Genomic DNA, 17,197 nt, shown 5'->3' with positions numbered 1-17,197 from the left:
CACAGAAGGAGATTTGGGAAAGGAGGAAAGAAAGAGAGGGTAAGAGGAGTAAAAATGATCAAGATGTAATATGTATATGTCCCAATTCCCGATGATGAAAATCATTATGTATCACAAATATATGCTGATTAAAAACTTTATCTATGTGATATGATTAGGATAGTCTATTTGATGGAGGCTAAAAATGTTCCCTTGCTTTTCTACAATACCTAAACAGATACTATTTGCTTATCCACTCCTTATGTAAATTAAGTGTTTTAAAATGCTGTTTGGACATTGTTGTCTTTTAGGAAGAAAACCTAGAAAGATTAAGAAATAAGTGTTTGCATGTCCCAAATAGAAGTTAGTGTATGAGCTTTTTCCTTGAAAATGGACAGAATTTATGTATCCAGGACATTCGCTGTTTGGAACAGATATGCACTAATACCAGTTTATCCACAAATATTTGGAAACAAATAAATAAGACTATATACAAATCAGAGGAATAAACTGAATTCTAAAATTTGATATTTGGAGTTTTTTAACTGTATAGGAAAAATTCTTAAACTCAAGAAGCTAAATTTTTGTTTGGATTTCTTTCCTTATGCTGAACTCAAAATAAGACAAAAGAAAATATTTTTCTAGTGTATTTTTAAAGGATTTTTTAAAATGCACTCATAACTTGATACTTGACAATGTGAAAACTTATGAGCTTTAGGTACTCTCTATATTGTGAATTGAAAACTTTGAGCTGTCTTCCTTTGTTCGTTTGATACTCAAACCACAACCTCAAACTTGACAGTGTCAATTGCCTCAAGATTTGCTAGTCTTTCCATCCTAAACACGTTGCTTTGTACACAACGTTTGTGATACATGTGCCTCCTAGAACCTCTAATGATGAGTACCAAGCTACCACTGTACTGGAAACAGATGCAGAATTTCCTCTCTCTGTGATAATATCACTTTGTAATAGCCCTAGAGTTAGGCATTTGTTTTCATTGCACATATCAAAGCAATGTGAAATCAGCAATAGTCACATTAATGTTTCTTGTTGTCTTCAAAATAGCTTCAGACAACTTCAGACATAGTAAAAATCAAAAAGAACAGAACATAAGAGAACCAACAAAAACAAAACAATGAAAGCAATAAAGGACTGCAAAACAAGACAATAGTAAATGCAAAATGGCTACCATAATATATCTTGCTATCTTTGAAACAGCTGCTCATGCCATGGAATATAACAAAATCGAACAGAACAAAACAAAGTAAAACCCAACCCAAGAAAACAATGAAAACCATATAGGACCTTGAAAACAAGATAATGTTGGCTACCACCTTCAGAAAGGAATTCCCCCCAGAAGCCACACTGCATACCATTATTCTCTGAATAGTTGATCAGACCAAAGGGCCTAGACACCAAACACCACAAGCATCAAATTGAATTTCACCTCAATAGCTATCATAGCAGCCTGTGTTTCATCAGCTCAGCCAGTTGCTTATGGCAGTGACCAGTGGGGGAAGGGTGGCTCTTACTCTTTGCCAGCCCGCACACCATAAGGGGCTGTGGTCTGGGTGTGTCCTCTCTGGCAGTGGCCCATGCAAGTCTCTGATTCCTATGGAAGGCTTGATTCTTGGTGAATCCTTGTTCTCTTCCCCCACAGTCTGTAAATGGCACTGATTTATGGGGAAAGGCTCAGGTCTGGCTAGGCCCTGGTGGGGGCCCACACATAGCACTGGTTTGCAGGGAGGGCTTGCTTCTTGGTTAATCCTTATTCTCTGCCCCTGCAGTCTGAAAAGATATTTAATAACTTCTTTCTTCCCAAGTGGCCTGCTGTTTAACAAATGGGCTCTGTTACTAACTGGGTAGTACAGATGCCACATTCATTCCGTTCACAGGCAGTGACCCTCAGCAAGACTAAACACCTGTCACTCAATAGCACTCAGTCCCAGGAATGACTCCACTGGGTATCACTGATGTGCTCTCCATGGACTAAGTATCAGGTCAGCAGGAAGGAAAATCCTTGAGAGTTAACTGCTGCTTTATAAATCTCCTGTGTTTAAATCTTTACTCACCATTCAGGGCATTATTTCTTATAGCCAACATTCATGGACGCAGACATTAGAAAGTTAAGCTGATATTTTAAACTAATGACTAATTATCATCCAGAAGTCAGTGCTGTATGTTGTGATGACACCTTTTACACTACATTTACATTTTTACATTATTAGCTTCATAGAAGTGTTCCTGGTGCCACTTTTACGAAGTTTTCTAAGGGGTTTGTATATCATCTTGATTCATTCAAAGAACCCAGCCTTAATTCATTGAGTCTTCATGCTTTTTGTTACCATTTCATTAATCTCTGTTCCAATCTTTATAACTTCATTCCCTGTACTAGGTTTGGGGTTGGACTGTTTTTATTATTCTAGAATATTAAGGTGCATGAATATGTGATCTATTTGAGCTCACTCTATTTCTCTAATGAATATTCATGACAGTATACCGCCCTCTTAGGACAGTTTTCTCTGTTCCTATAGATTACAGTACATTGTACTGGCATTATTATTTCATCCAAGGAACTGTTTGTTTCTTCCCTAATTTTTATCTGTGATCCAGAGAGTGTTCATAAAGGTGTTATTTAATAACCAAGTGTTTGTAATATTTCCATGGTTTCTTTCGGATTTGAATACTCGTGTAACTGTGCAGTGATATAATAGTACACATGGCTTTGAAGAATAAGGCTAGGGCTGAGGTCACTGTGTACAACCAACCTAAACCAACTGAAAAGACTTGTTAATCACAGGTACTGTGTAGCAGTTCTTTATCCTGACATGCAAATAAGTCAAGCACTGCACCAGAACCAATCTACTGATATGAGAATACCAACCAAATTTGGCACCTCACATCAGTCTTCTCGCATGAGATCAAGTGGAACCATCTGGATCAACTATCAAAAAATATTTAAAATATGGCAGCTGTTATGGATTAAGAACTGGTGTCAACTTAATGCCAGCTGGATTACATCAGTATGGCACTGAGCGAAGATGCTCCACCTGAGGAAAGTTGCCAGCATAAATAAGTGTAGAAAGAGAAAGAGAAGCTATTGCATTAAGGCATTGAGGCGTTAGTGCATTGTTGCATTGAGGCATTGTGGGTTCTCCTATGTGTTGCTGTTTGAACCACTGGTTCTTCTAGAGAAGCTCTGGTCCTCACATTGAGCATTGCTTCCTGGCTCTGGAGGGGAAGACGTGTGCCGCTTGATCTCCTGGATGAACTTATCTCACTGGCTTCCTGGCATGTACCCAACTGTGCTTGTCATCGGAGGAGCTTGGGCCTTCTGTGTCACTGAGGATGGCTGTGGTACCTTTCAGGACTGCCCTGGTCTTTGTTGTGTGACTTCTTGGCTCCAGTGTAGATCCCTCAACCTACCAGCACAGTTCCTTCACACTGCTGGCAAAGACTTTCTAGCTTTCGCTGCTGACCTTTGGTCACGGATCTGTAAAACACACTGGTATGAGTCCTTCTTATGGGCTCTGGACTTCCAGATGGACTCATGGGAGGCATTGTCATGAGCTCTGGGTTTTCATCGGGACTCATGCGGGACATCGCTGTGGGATTTAGGTCCTTGACTAAATATTCTATGTCTTTGGTGTTGTGGATAGATTTCCTGAATTTTCTTGCATTAACTCCTGGTGACCATTATAAAACAGTACTATAAACCCCATGTCCTGATTCTAATTGTTCTCTGCACAACCCCTAACCACAACAGCAGCAATTTACTGTGCGGACTTAGTTGTCTTTTCTGATTGCAGGTCATACATTCTCTTTTTCATTCAAAGCAACCTTTTCTCCTTGAGCACGTCTTTTGTGCATTTATTTTCCCCTTTTATGATTGTTGTCCTATGTAGATGACACATTCACAAATTTTTCCATCCAGTTCATTGAACAGGGAAATGAACTGGAAAGCACTCTTGATCCCTATAACACTTAACGACATATTTTCAAAGCCTAGTGGAAAGGCCAGGAGGTAAGGCCTTTGGACACAAGTATGTCTCCAATTCTGTGTCTGTCTCTCTGGTTTGTCTTTGTCTTGATCTCTGTCTTTATCTCTGTGTTTCTCTTCCTGGACCTGTTTCTCTGAACCAATGGACTCAAGTTGAGAAGGACCAATTTAAGGATTAGTTTAATTTTGTTTCTCTGTTTTTCCCCTAGGTAGGTTTCAATCTTCTCCTAAGTGTTTTCTTTTGCCTTTACCTCAAAGACAGGCAAGAAGAAGCAAGTAGCTGGAGGATGATAAAAAAGAATTAGTGAAGGTTGAGACCCCCTCATCCTGCCCACAGTCCTTAGGGGAGTGTCTATGGAGTGCAGAGCAGAAAGCACATTAATCTTCTGTATCAGGGTACACAGTTGCCCACACACCTTCAGCCGCAGTCCTGCAGGGCTGAGCCATGTAAGGATGCTCCTTCAAGCCTGCCACAGTACACTCGTGACAGCAGCTGGAGAGATAAGCGGATGCCCAGGAATGCTCACTGAGACCTTAGGATAAGGTGTACAAGGGAAGGAAGTAAGGCAAGTGGTTCACATTTGAGGCAGACAGTCAGAACAACAAAGGCACAGTGTGTTGCTGTGGGGACCATCTTGACCTAACTACAGGTATCTCAACATGTAACCAACAGGATCCCTTCTGAGTAACCCTTACCTATTTTCCTTCTGTACTTTCCCAGAATACTGTAGACACATTACTCTCAGATAGTCGCTATATCAGTGCAAGAGGGTACCTTCTCTAGCTTTTGTTGATTCACTGGGGTAAAAGAAGGCACAGTCAGCCTTGGATGAAGTTGCTGCTGTCCTGACTCCTGTGCAAGCGTCTCCCTCTGACCCCAGCAGTGAATGCACTGAGCTTGCTGCTGCCCTTGACCAGGCCTCTGTCCCTGTGATCCCAGTAAAGATTAGACTTTGTAATCCGAGCTCTTTTCACTTTGGTCTCACGGAAATTTATGCCTATGGAAACTAGTTAATTTATATCCACGTTTTCCAAAACAGTGAGAAATATTCACCAAAGCAAGGTCTTCAGAATATAATGCAGGAAAGAGAGGTACACCTGAGATACTTCTTGTCCAGCACTGCCTTTCCTGAAGGATGAGGAAAATGCAATTCAAAGAGATGAATTCTCTTCAGGCCTGGCTGTTTTCTTCCACACATTGGCAACTTCGTTGGTCAGTTCTTTGAATCTGCTGGGTGATCCATTTGCGAAGTGGTCCACCAACTCTGTTGTCCTCAATCCCCATCCCCCCGCACCACCACCACTGCCACAATCACCCCCAAAGCATCACCAATACCACTGCCATCACCGTCTTCATCATCATTGCCATCTTCAGCAGCAAAGCAGCAACAACATGAACTCACTGTCTGAAAGAGAGAAGCATATGTAGATTCATGCCACTAACCACAGACTCCACTGTTTCACAATGTCAGGTCTTGCAAAGGGTGGGATGTGGAGCCCCATTTCTTCTCCCACTATAGGTAGCTCTATCTGTGGCCACTCCCAACTTCTTCTCTTCTGTTTGCCCAAACTTCCCTCTGTCTCTTCCAGTAGCTGTTTCTACCAGGTGCGCAGAGAATTCTTAGGACAAAAGAAACTCTTCCCTCCTATTTCTCACATGGTTTGGATCTTCTGATCCTTGTGTGGTACCTCTGGGCACTGCCTTCACTTTTTCCCATTTCATCTGCATTAACACCTTCCTGGCTGTGCTCAGCCACAGAAATGCAAAATTGCTTATCACCCAGTTGCATAACTTCACCTCACCCTCTTTTCCCTTCCACATCACTTCGAGCCTTTGTTCATGTGTTTGAAAAGCACATGTGCCTGGAGTTCTGCACTGCTTCAGGAAGGTGTCACTAAGTTACATCTGACTGCAAACTCTCATAGTCCTAAATAAGTTTCTCCAACTTCCCCTCCAGAATCCAAGCCTGCTGCCACAGCTCTGCAGCTGACTCTGTCTTTGCTGTATTGTGCAAATGCTCTGAGTCTGGCACAAGGCTGTACACATTCATCAGATGGAAGAAACCTGATGGACCCCATGATCCAGGCACCTTTGGACAATTCACGAGAGGTGCTTCTAAAGGCTTTCTGCACCTGCTTACAAATTTGGACTGAGATTTTGCCACTTATCTTGAGGCACTTGGCGCTAGAAATCAAAGGTCGCATTTGGCCGCCTGAAAGATACCAACATTCTTCTCAATGCTTTTGAAATTTTGCACACACTTCTCGGTTGCAGAAACAACTTTGGGTGTGGCCTCACCCATACCCACCAGGACCTCATTCTCTGTCCATTCTGCACAACAGCAGGTGACTGGCTGCAGCTTGCACTGACTACGTGTTTGAGTAGCCCAGAAACTGACCAAAATACCAGTCTCAGCAGCTGCTGCTCCCAGCCTAGCCCAGCGGCCAATAGCACTGAATTGCCACCTGCTGTCACTGGTGCCAGAGCAAGACCAAGGATGGTAAGGATGCCACACACAGCCCTGCTAGACTCAGCCACCATGTCAGTGAGGGTGCAGGTCATGTGCACCTTTTTAGCCCTCTCTGCAAGGGCATAGAGCTTGCATATGCCCTCCTCCAGTTCCTTTTTCACAGAAGGAAGTGCATTTAAGAACCTCTCCCTCACCTGAAGGTCTTCATGACTGTCTGCTTCAGGCTGAATCAGAGGCTTATGCCTACATCGTCAGTGAGTCTGCACCCTGAGTCTCACCCCTCTTCCACACACTTCATCTCACTCTGACTTTTCGTCTGGAGTCTCTCCTATGTACTTGTGTGTAACACAATGAGTAAGACGATGTTCCTGATCCTGCCAGCTGCTGAAGTCCTGCAGACGGAAGTGCTGGGAAAAAGTCCAGGTATCTCCTGCCTGGTGCCATCCTGGCCACAGCCACAGCCCATCCAGGGAGCGCTCTCCTCCTGATCATCTGTGTTCTGGGTTCTCAAAGGCAACGGAACAAAGGTTCTAGCACAGTCACTTCCTCTGAGTGGTCAATATGATCAATTTCCAAAGACAGAACATGTCTCCTGAGAAATTTTAATGAGCTTCCAAAGTCAAGTCTGAGCCCTGAACCCAGTACTAAGGCCCTCTTGCATGCTGCTCCTCCTCCTTCCCCACATTTCCCTGCCCATCATTCACCTTAGACCTGAGCTCTTCCTGGACCATGATCCGAACATGGAACCCAAGGCTGTTGCTGGCCGATGTGTGCCCCTGGATTCCTTCCCCCACTTCCCTTCCTATCAGGCCTTCTCCTTGCTGGCTGCCCCATGTCCTACCAGAAAGCCCTGGAAGAAGGAGATTCCTGGGTCCTTCTATCTGGGTGCCCAGGAGAATGTGTTCACCAAAGCCAGAGAGCTTGTTGTCATGTACCTCCTCGGCCACCTGTCCCCTTGGGCCCTAGGCCACTCAGTCCCCTCCCAGGGTCACAATGTACCCACAGGCTGTGGTACAGTTAACTGGTCGAAGGACATTGTGGGTGAGACTACCACGAGTTCCTTGAATCTAAGAAGAAACCCTTTACCTCCATATGGCTCTTTTGGTGTTCCAGCCACAGTATATGTAGGACAGGAGGACAGGTGGACTGTGTGTCATCTGCTGTCCTCCACTTCTTTTGGATCCTCCAAATTTTTGAAAGCAGAGGCCAGTAGAAGGTCCAGCTGTCCTCAGGGTCACCTGATAGTGTCTCATTTAACCTGAGCTGCCCCCAGGGTAGCTTTGTGATCCATCTGTGTGGTCTTCTCCTCTCTTCTGTTGAAAGTCCAAAGAAAGGGATCAGTCAGACCCAAACCTGGGCACAAATCCAGCCTCTACTGCTGCCGTCTTCCCTGAGGCCCAATCTCGAGCTCTCTGAGCTCACCTATGACTCAGGGACACTAATGTTTCTCTGGAAGAGATGGTAGGAGGATAAGGAGATGGGGCATGCTCAAATTGCAAAAGAATTGTGCTTGTGCTCTGTGTTGAGATTCACCCCAGCCATGCTGAGCTGTGTGGATCCCACTGCCAGCTGTGGGCTGAGTAGTGAGCAGAGGAGTCCCCCAGGCAGAGACATCCAGGCTCCTGATATGAAAACTGAGACTTAGAATTTCTCAGCAGCTCATGATGCACAACTACATGTTCTCGCTGCCGGGCACCATCCTCACCCCACCCTCCTTGCTGACTCGTGGACCTCACCTATCAGGTGCTTTGTGTCACCCCACCTCAGGCTGAGGAAAGAGACCAGACACTGACAGATGGGGGAACCCTCCAGTCACCATGCCTGGCATCCCCAGGGATTGTACCAACCTCATCCAGCGTACACACCCACTCCCAGAACACCTGCCTCTCCATCCCCTTTCAGCACTGGCCCAGCTCCCACATGCCCTGCACCTTGCTCCATGCACCTTGCTGGATGACTTCTGGGGATACTGGGTTCATGGACTGAGGGGACAGCAGCACCAGGGATGAGACAAGGGCCTTGAAAATACTGAGCAAGTGTGGTACTCCAGGCCCCACATGGCTTTGGCACCTATACTGGAGTTGTCATGTTCAGCCTTCTCTGAGGTAACTCCAGCATCTTTGCCCAGAGTCCACTGCTCCCTTCTCTGCAACTAGTTAGTGTCAGTGTTGACATCAAACCCTGTCCTTTCTTCCTCTCAGAACCAAAACTAAAACCAAGTACCCCCTGAGTAATGAAAGAGGATTTTATTCTTGGCTGAGAAATGTGAGTCAGACTCAGAAACCATCTTGTCACACTGATAGGAGTGGACAGGTCATAAATGTAAGGCATAGAAAATGAGAAAGGGGAAAGAAAATCAGTGTTTTCTTTTCTGGGGATGGAAGAAGGTGACCATGTTCCATGACCACCTTCTCCCATGTAACATGGTTGCCACCTCTTCTCACTTTCTTGGTTGCTCTTTATAGCCATCGCCCTGCTCACTGTAATGGTCATCTCACTGGGAGAGGAGAGTCACTTAGCATGGCACTGGGAATAGAACAAAGGGAGAGGCTACCCAGTGATCACACTCACAGTCACATCAGTTTCTGCTTACGAAGGGCCTCTGGCCCGCAGGCATCCTGTCTTCAAAGATAAATAGGAATAGGGCTGGGTAGAAAACTAGATTTCTCTGTAGATAGCACAGGACTAGGGCAGAAGAACACCATGGCACCTTTCAGGGCAGGGCTTCTGCCTATCAAGTCACACAGCTGACTGTCATTGGGAAAGTGATTTTCATTGGGAAAGTCAGAGCATGAACCAAAGCCCAACCTATTAGACATTTGTATATTTGAAATTAGAAGCAACCTTTCTTTGTCTAAGGATTTTTTGGTCACTGTTTTCTGTAACCTCCCAATTCTTCCCTGTTTCACTAGTATGTCTTTAGCTTAACAGCCACACAAAGCACAGTGACATGCAGAACCTATTAAAGATCCACAGGAACTCTGACCCTGCCATGAGGATCCCCTGATCAGAGAGCACATTGGAGCGTGCCATTTCTGACAGGTTGAATATGGTGTCAGGAGAAGTATCTAAAATGAAGCTTCAGACTCAGCTCAAGAGGGAAAGCAGGTCTCTTATCTCTTGGGATGTAAGCAGAGATCATTCCGCTATAAATCCTAATATCTGCTAAAAAAAAACCCTCAGTTTAAATGGTGCCATCAAAAGAAAAGTCATTTAGGATATCTTCTGCTAAATGATTGGGGACCTGGCAAAAATCGTAAGTCTACAAGAATATTCTACCGTTTGAGAAGGCATCCTAATCCAAGAGGAAAGTGGCCCTGGAATTTCCCAGGAAACACCTGGGAGAAAGCATCATATCAGTCAGAAAAGGTGGAGCCATGGTCCCCAGGGACCAGCTCTCCTCACCCTGCCCCAGCCCTGCAGAGCTGGGCTTCACTCAGACATGCTGCATACTGTGTTGGGTGCTCCAGGAGAGGCACCCAATTCGTTTTTCCTTCCTCTAGGGATCATGGAAGAGATGGGTAAAATATGCCTCACAAAACAGATTCTGTTAGTCGTTTTCAAAGTGTGCAGTTCAGCCATTTTCATGACATTCACACTACAGTAGCACCATGGCCACTATCCTCCCTAAAACTCTTTTCATCATGCAAAACTGAAGCTCTGCATCACATCAGTGATAATTTGTTATTTAAAAACTGATTGTGGTTCCTGTGAAATCACCCCCTGTCCTTACCTCATAGAGGGAGTAGTTGCCATGTGACATGGAGCCTTATAAAGTCACTAGGTCACTAGCACAGACAAACTTTCCAGGACTGACAAGCACAGGCTGGCAGGAGGAGTGTATTTATTACACTTTCATCACTTTGAAAACTACCTGACATACACAGCTTAAAAGAGATACAATTGATTTGATGAGAATTTAAGAGGTTTCATCCATAGTTGGCTCAAAGTCAGGAAGCTCATGGCAGAATAAGGTGGATGCCAACTTACAACAGCTCAGTCAAGAAGCAGAGAACAAAGAAAAGCCTCCAACAGAAGAAGGGACTGCGAGCAGGATACACACTTCAATGGAGCACCCTCCAGTGACCATATCCATGCTAATGGCCATTCTTCTATGAACCCTTAATGGCACCCATATCTCTGTCATGGCTGTAGGCTCTATATCTAAACACCATTGTCCTAGTGATGAAGTTTTCAATGCAGGAGTCTCTAGTGGACACTCATTTAAAACATAACCGGTAGGGAATGCATTCCATGCCTAGAGCCACTGGTGAACAGGTGTTTAGTAGGAGGGACCACCACGAGTCCCAGATGTTGACAGCCTGGCCACCAGCTTCATGGGCAGGACAATCCTAGTTGTCGTTCTTCAGATGGGAAAATCAAGATTGGGTAATAAGTATCAATTTCAAGAAAGTTTAGACCTAAGTGTATTAATGACAAAATCAAACCCCTAATCTTAATGTTTTTGTATTGTGATCAATATAAATGTGTTTATTTCTTAATTTGTTTTTCAAACAGGGACTTGGTTGAATGTCCCGAATTCTTTCCTCCTGCATTGCCAGGTGATCTGTCCTCACATGCATCCCTGACATGCTGCCATCCGTCATGTGATCCTTACCCATGGGCCTCGCCAGCACCTGCACCATGCTGTGTGCACTTTCAGTTTCCAAAAGTTCAAGTGAAATAAACTTGTAACCCGCCTCAGACATTCCACTACAATAACAAAATTTGACGACATAAGCGGTGAAGGAAAGATGAGCACAAGTCAGGAATAAACTTACTGGAAAAGGCAGTATCTGTTGGGCTCCAGCCAGCACACACTGAATGATAGAGAAGAAGGAAGGATCATCCAAATCCAAGGGACTTTGGGTCAGCAACCCTTAAATTACAGTTGTGAAACCCTAGCTACTGCATGGAGGGTGGGTCAGGCAACCTAAGCCCTCTCCACCCATCCACTAGAGAAGTTTTAGAGATCAGGGATGAAGCCTCTCCCAAGGAGGGGCCAAGATATAAAAGGGCAAGAGGACAGGAATGGTGGTAAAATACAAATGGGCCCTTGCACTGTAGCTGTGGGTTCAGAACACACACACGCACTCAGTATGAATGCTTGAGTGTCCATATTTGGATACCCTCATCCCAAAGATTTTAAGTCAAGTCTGCAGAGGGCATGAGGAAGTGCATTTCCAATGCCTTCTCAGGTGCTGTTGCTTGGCTGGGGTCTCCACTCAGAAGGTCTGGGCACACCATGGCAACTCTCATCCAAAAAACATCTCCATAGCTAGAAAATAAACGGTGAAGGATAAGAAGATAAAACTCAGGAGGGGAGCAATAAATAGCCAGTCTCCCTATTAAAGACTCAGAACATAAGGTGGAATTAAAGCACAGAAAGTCACAAAATAACACTTTAAGATGAGTGAGTAATTGATGAAGCATAAAAGATGGCCTTGAAAACACAGGCAATAAGTGTGTAAAAATCAGTGTTTGGTAAATAGTGCTCCCAGCACACCTGCATTCTCTCCCCTGGGAACTCAGATGAGATGTAGATACTGTTAGTCCTGATCTGTCTGTCTGCTGTTTCTTTAGACTTCTTTCATATTTTGTTTCTCTTTGCCTAGCTTTATTTGTTTGTTTGTTTTTCTGTTTGTTTTGGTGTCAGGAATCCAACTTAGGACCTCATGTTTGCCAGGCAAACACGTTTGATCACTGAGCTCATGTTTGCATCACTGAGCTAAATCCCCAGCCCATATGGACCCTTTCTATCATCTACTTTCTCACTCACTGACCCTCCCAATTTGTAAGCACTGGCCTTCACCGGCCCCTGGGCTAATGGCTGTGTGCAGGGGCTCCTGGGAGTCCTCCTCCTGCCTTTCCCTCCTGCTTCTGCCTCTGCACAGGCGCAGCCTTCCTTACCCCAGCCTCCACGTCCTGGTCACCATCCTCCCCTCAGTGTAGTGGGGAGTCTCCCCTTGTGGCAGGGGAGACTGATGTTGCATCCACTGCACCTCTGAGGCATGTTGTTACCCAGCCCCTCACCAACCCACTGGTGGGAATAGCACTGAGGATCTCACTCTGAGAAATCAAGGCTCTCCCAATTCAAGTTGTGGGCAGATTAGGTCTGAGGCTGACCTGAACAAAGTACACAGCCCCTTCCAGCCACCCTTTCCCCAGACGGGCACCATGCATATGTCTCACAGCTCATGGTACTTTTTCTTGTGAAGCTCAGTGAACAATATCTGTAAACCAGCTTACTGAGGTGGTGACAGCTGCAACTCATGTTAAGGCACTTTCATTATATAAAAAGTGGGTGAGTCAGAGTTCCACTCACTCCTTTGTGACAGCAACTGGGACCTGAACTCAGAGCTTTGTAGGCATATGTAGCTTGAATGTAGTTTCATGATATGTTGAGATCTTGTTTCCTTTGAAACAAAATGACTTCTTGCCAAATGCAGCATATACAAAACAGTTAGGAATACAAATAAATTCAGCAACCAGTGTAGACCAGTGGAGAACAAGCTACTCACTCCTAAACATGCTTCCGAGGCAAGGCAAGACTCAGGACTGTATCATTTATTACAAGGGGAGAAAAGAAAACCTTAGTTCTTTCCCTCTCAGAAAAACCGTGCAGGTGCCAATTTTAAACTGTAACTGAGTCTATGGTGCAGAGAAACTGCCCTCAGGTTCCAGCCCTAGCTGAGGCGCAGGATCCCTTGGACAGCCACCAGTCATCCTGATGCTCTGGCTGCCAAATCTGGGAGGAGTAACTAAACCATTAAACATATTTGGTCACCCAAAGTGTTAGAAGAAGCCACCAGATGGCTTCTGGGCTTTGCAGCATGCTCAACAGCCTATCTGCTCTGCCTGCAAGCCTGGCTGTGTAGGGGCCGGCTGCCGTCAGCACAGGAGGGGCAGTAACATTGCATTTCAGACATCTTTCAGTCGAGAGGAGTGGGGACAGAGTGACAGCCCAGAGCAGTTGGGAAGTCCCCCATTTCCCCAGCACTCTTTGCCCATATCAAGGTCTACAGCTGTTCCAGGGAGCAGACTGCCACTGCACACCTGCCATGCACCCAGTGTAGGGAAGAAATGGAATCTGTGAACCAGACTCAAACAGATATCCTGAAGTTTAAAGATTCCATTGAAATTGTACACACCAGAATGAGCCAATAAGAAGACAGAGTGTCAGATATTGAAGACGGGATCAGCCAGGCATGGTGACATGGGCCTATTATCTCAGCCTTTGGGAGGTTGAGGCAGGAGAGTAGCCATGAGTTCAAGATCTCCCTGACCCACATTGTGACTCCAGGCCATCTGGAACTGCGTAGCAAATTCCTGTGTCAAAAAAAAAAAGAAAACAAGATTGCAGTTATGAATCGTGAAAGAAAGATTTATTACCATAACAAGAGGTTGTGAGAAAAATTGATCTAGTAGCTGCTAGATGATGCAAAGAAGAATAACATAATATTGATCAGAGTCAATGAAAAAATAAGTAGATATAAATGATATTTAAAAAAAAAAAAAAAAAAAAAAACCTGTTCGCCTGCAGCAGATAGAAGCCCAGTTCAACACCATAATCTACAGCAAGATGGAGAGTCAAGATTCCAGAAATTTGGGGCTGGGGATTTAGCTCAGCGGCATAAGCACCTTCCTTGCAAGTGTGGTTATGAGTTTGATCCCTGGTACTGACAAAAAAGAAGACAAAATAAAAAAAAAAAAGATTCCAGAAATTGAACATGAGAACAGAACATTAAAAGCTGTTAATGAAACAAATCACCTATAAAGGAAAGCCCATATGAATTAACGCAAACTTCTCACCACAAATCCCTAAGTTAAAATGAGCTTGGAATGGAGCATTTCATGCCCTAAAAGTTAAGTCTTTAACTCAGAAGGATGTACCCTGAAAAAACTATCTTTCAAAACTGATGCAGAAAGAAGATATCTACATGACAAAAACACTTGTGGAAATTTGTGATTACCAAACAATCACTCCAAAAAGTTGTGAAGAACATTCTGGGAAGTGATAACAAGGATTATATCTCTATAAATCCCAACAGAAAGAATTCAGATGACAAGGCAAGTAATAAAAGAGAGGGAATACAATAGAACCACAAAAGGAAAATAACATAACAAGGAGAAGTCAATACATGTCAGTTATAACCATTAATATTAATGGTCTCAATAAACCAATCAAAAGAAACAGACTGGCAAAATGGATCAAGAAGCAGGATGCAACAACATGCTGCATACAAGAAATGTTTAATTCAAAAAGAAATTTAATTTAAAAAGAAATTCACAGAGTGAAAGCCAATGGATGGAAAATAACACTGCCTTTGACAGGAACTCAGGAAAAAGCAAAAGTAGCTATTTTATTTACCGAGAAATAGGCTTGTTTTACAGGCTTGAATTTCTAGCCAAGACTGATTAAGAGAGGCAAAGAAGATTACTGCACCCTGGTAAAGGGAACAATCCAAGAGGAAAAGATGAAAATCATAAATATATATGCACCAAATACCAGAGTATCCAACTATAAAACAGGTGTTAATGGACATGAAAAATGAAATAAACACAAACACAGTTGTCATCAGGAACCTCAAGACCCTACTGTTACAAATAAATAGATCAGCTAAGCCAAAGATCAACCAAGAAATATCAGAATGGCTATTATCAAGAAATGAACCCATAACAACTGCTGGTGGAGCTGTGGGCAATAAAATTATCCACTACTGTGGGGAGTGTAGAGGACTGTAAAGCAGGGGAAAGCACTGTGGAGATTCCTCAGAAAACTGGAGCTAGAGGTTCAGTTTGACCAAGCTTTTCCTCATGTTGGCATCTTTCTGAAAGAATTGAAATCATCATACTACGGTGACAAATACACAAACATGTTTATAGTAGCACAGTTTGTAATAGCCAAATCTTGGAAACAGCCTATCAACTGGTGAATGAATAAAGGTGTTATTTTTTATACAGTAGAGGACTACTCTGCCCTAAAGAAGTATAAGCTTGAGACAGTCCTAGGTAAATGGATGCACCTTGGGGTCATACTGTTAAGTGGAATCAATTGAACTTAAATGTGTGAGAAAAGAAAAGTGTAAATAAGGGCTGTTCTGAATACATTATATACTCAGACTGATAAACTCCTGGTATCTGGTGTCCAAACACTGGAATTGCTTGTTGTACCAAAGCTGGGATGAGTAAGGACCACCTTGAAAGGAAAGAAGCTGTGAAACAGACATGAAAGAAGGACTTTTTGGGAAGAATTGCAGAGACATCGGCAAGGGGAACAGATAAGGTACTCACTGCCACAAATAGCCACTTGACACTTGGCAATAAAACATGAGTCAGAACGTGTCAGCTGAAGAGTAAACATAGAGTCAGCTGCTGCAAAGCTTGGTGAAACACTCAGGGGCTTGAGTACCAACAAGAAATTTACCGAAAATGCTGTGGGAAATAAACAAGCATACCCCATGGTCTCTAAAGCTAGGTACACTGGGAATAAGAGGAACAAAATTTGAAATGGGCACAGAGCAGAGGAGAAATAGCTTTCCCTGGATATTTTCAATGTGCAACTTAGTTCAGTCTTTACTCCATTAGGGAGCTTGCCACCAAAGGCTGCCATCTCCAGCAGAGAGAAAACAAAACGTACACAAAACAGACTTCTGACCCTAAGGAGGAACATTTGAAAGAAAAGCTGACTCCTAGGTACCATAGTCTTCACAAAGAAGAGAGTCATCACCCCTAAAGGTATTTGGATTTGGGCCAGCTCAACCTGAAAGGCTTGGAAAAAAAGCAAATCCAGCATAATTTATATAGATACCTGTAGATTCTTAAAGTCCAAGTGCAAGGAGAGGTTTCGGGCACTCCTGCCTGCTTTGCAGCATCCAACATAATTCTGAGGATGTGGACCAACCTTTACACGTTCATTTGCTCTCTGAATTTGCATTGCTAAGGAATCTCAGAGTGTTAGACTCCGTTCACAGTGGGACTTTTGCAAGATATTTTAGAGTCTATCAAATCCATGGCAAAAATGTGTCTGTTTCTTGCTGAATTTCTCCATTTTGATGTTCAGCTAAAGAACCTTGTCATGGAGCATGCTCAGAAGAATAGAATGGGAATCCCTGAGGCCCCACCACCACTGGGGCCGGGTACTACTGGTGAGCCTAATGCTGCAGGCCCAGAGCAGAAAAAGGCGTGCTCTCCAGTGAGCCTGCCTGTCCAGATCCAGAGGAGAAGCCACACCCCAAGGACCCAATGCCATCAGTGTAAGCATCACTGAACTGCCATCTCACACCTCACTGCCACCTTGGGAACCTCAGATCTGATGAATCCAGGTCCCTGCACACTGGGATGGGAAGTCAGTGCAGGAAATTTCTAGAACTTAGCAGTGGGCTGATTCAAAGGAACTCAAGAAAATGTCAAGACAAAGGAGAAACGTGCAATCTCACGCCTCCAGTCCACCCAGAACAAGTGTAGGAGACAGACACAAAAGAAATTAAAAGTCAAATTCACCCTTCCCATGAGCCAGTGGCAGCCATGCAAGAGGAAAACAAGAAGCCAGTTTGCCTTTCCTCATGTGGGCTGGGAGACAGGAACCACCCTCTCCAACCCTGAGGTAAGCAACCAGCTGATTTGGAGGAGCACAGGCTGAGTTGCAAGCAACTGAAATACAAAGACAACTTAAAGCTCATATTGTTTGATTGACTTTGCAGGCCTAATGCCGGTAGTGTGAGCATCTATTAAGAGGATAACAAT

At 44.1% G+C, this 17,197-nt stretch overlaps 1 pseudogene; it reads right to left on the bottom strand.

The window, feature by feature from the left end:
* Nucleotides 1-5,908: 5,908 nt before the first annotated feature.
* Nucleotides 5,909-7,182, bottom strand: LOC106027837 (apolipoprotein L3-like; annotated as a pseudogene).
* Nucleotides 7,183-17,197: the final 10,015 nt, after the last annotated feature.

The sequence above is a fragment of the Cavia porcellus genome, unplaced genomic scaffold (assembly GCF_034190915.1).
Source record: "Cavia porcellus strain 051 isolate PalLab524CR breed Dunkin Hartley unplaced genomic scaffold, mCavPor4.1 scaffold_27, whole genome shotgun sequence".
NCBI classification, from domain to species: Eukaryota; Metazoa; Chordata; class Mammalia; order Rodentia; family Caviidae; genus Cavia; species Cavia porcellus.
The sequence above is the reverse complement of the archived record's forward strand: the minus strand, read 5'-3'. Positions and strand labels throughout refer to the sequence as shown.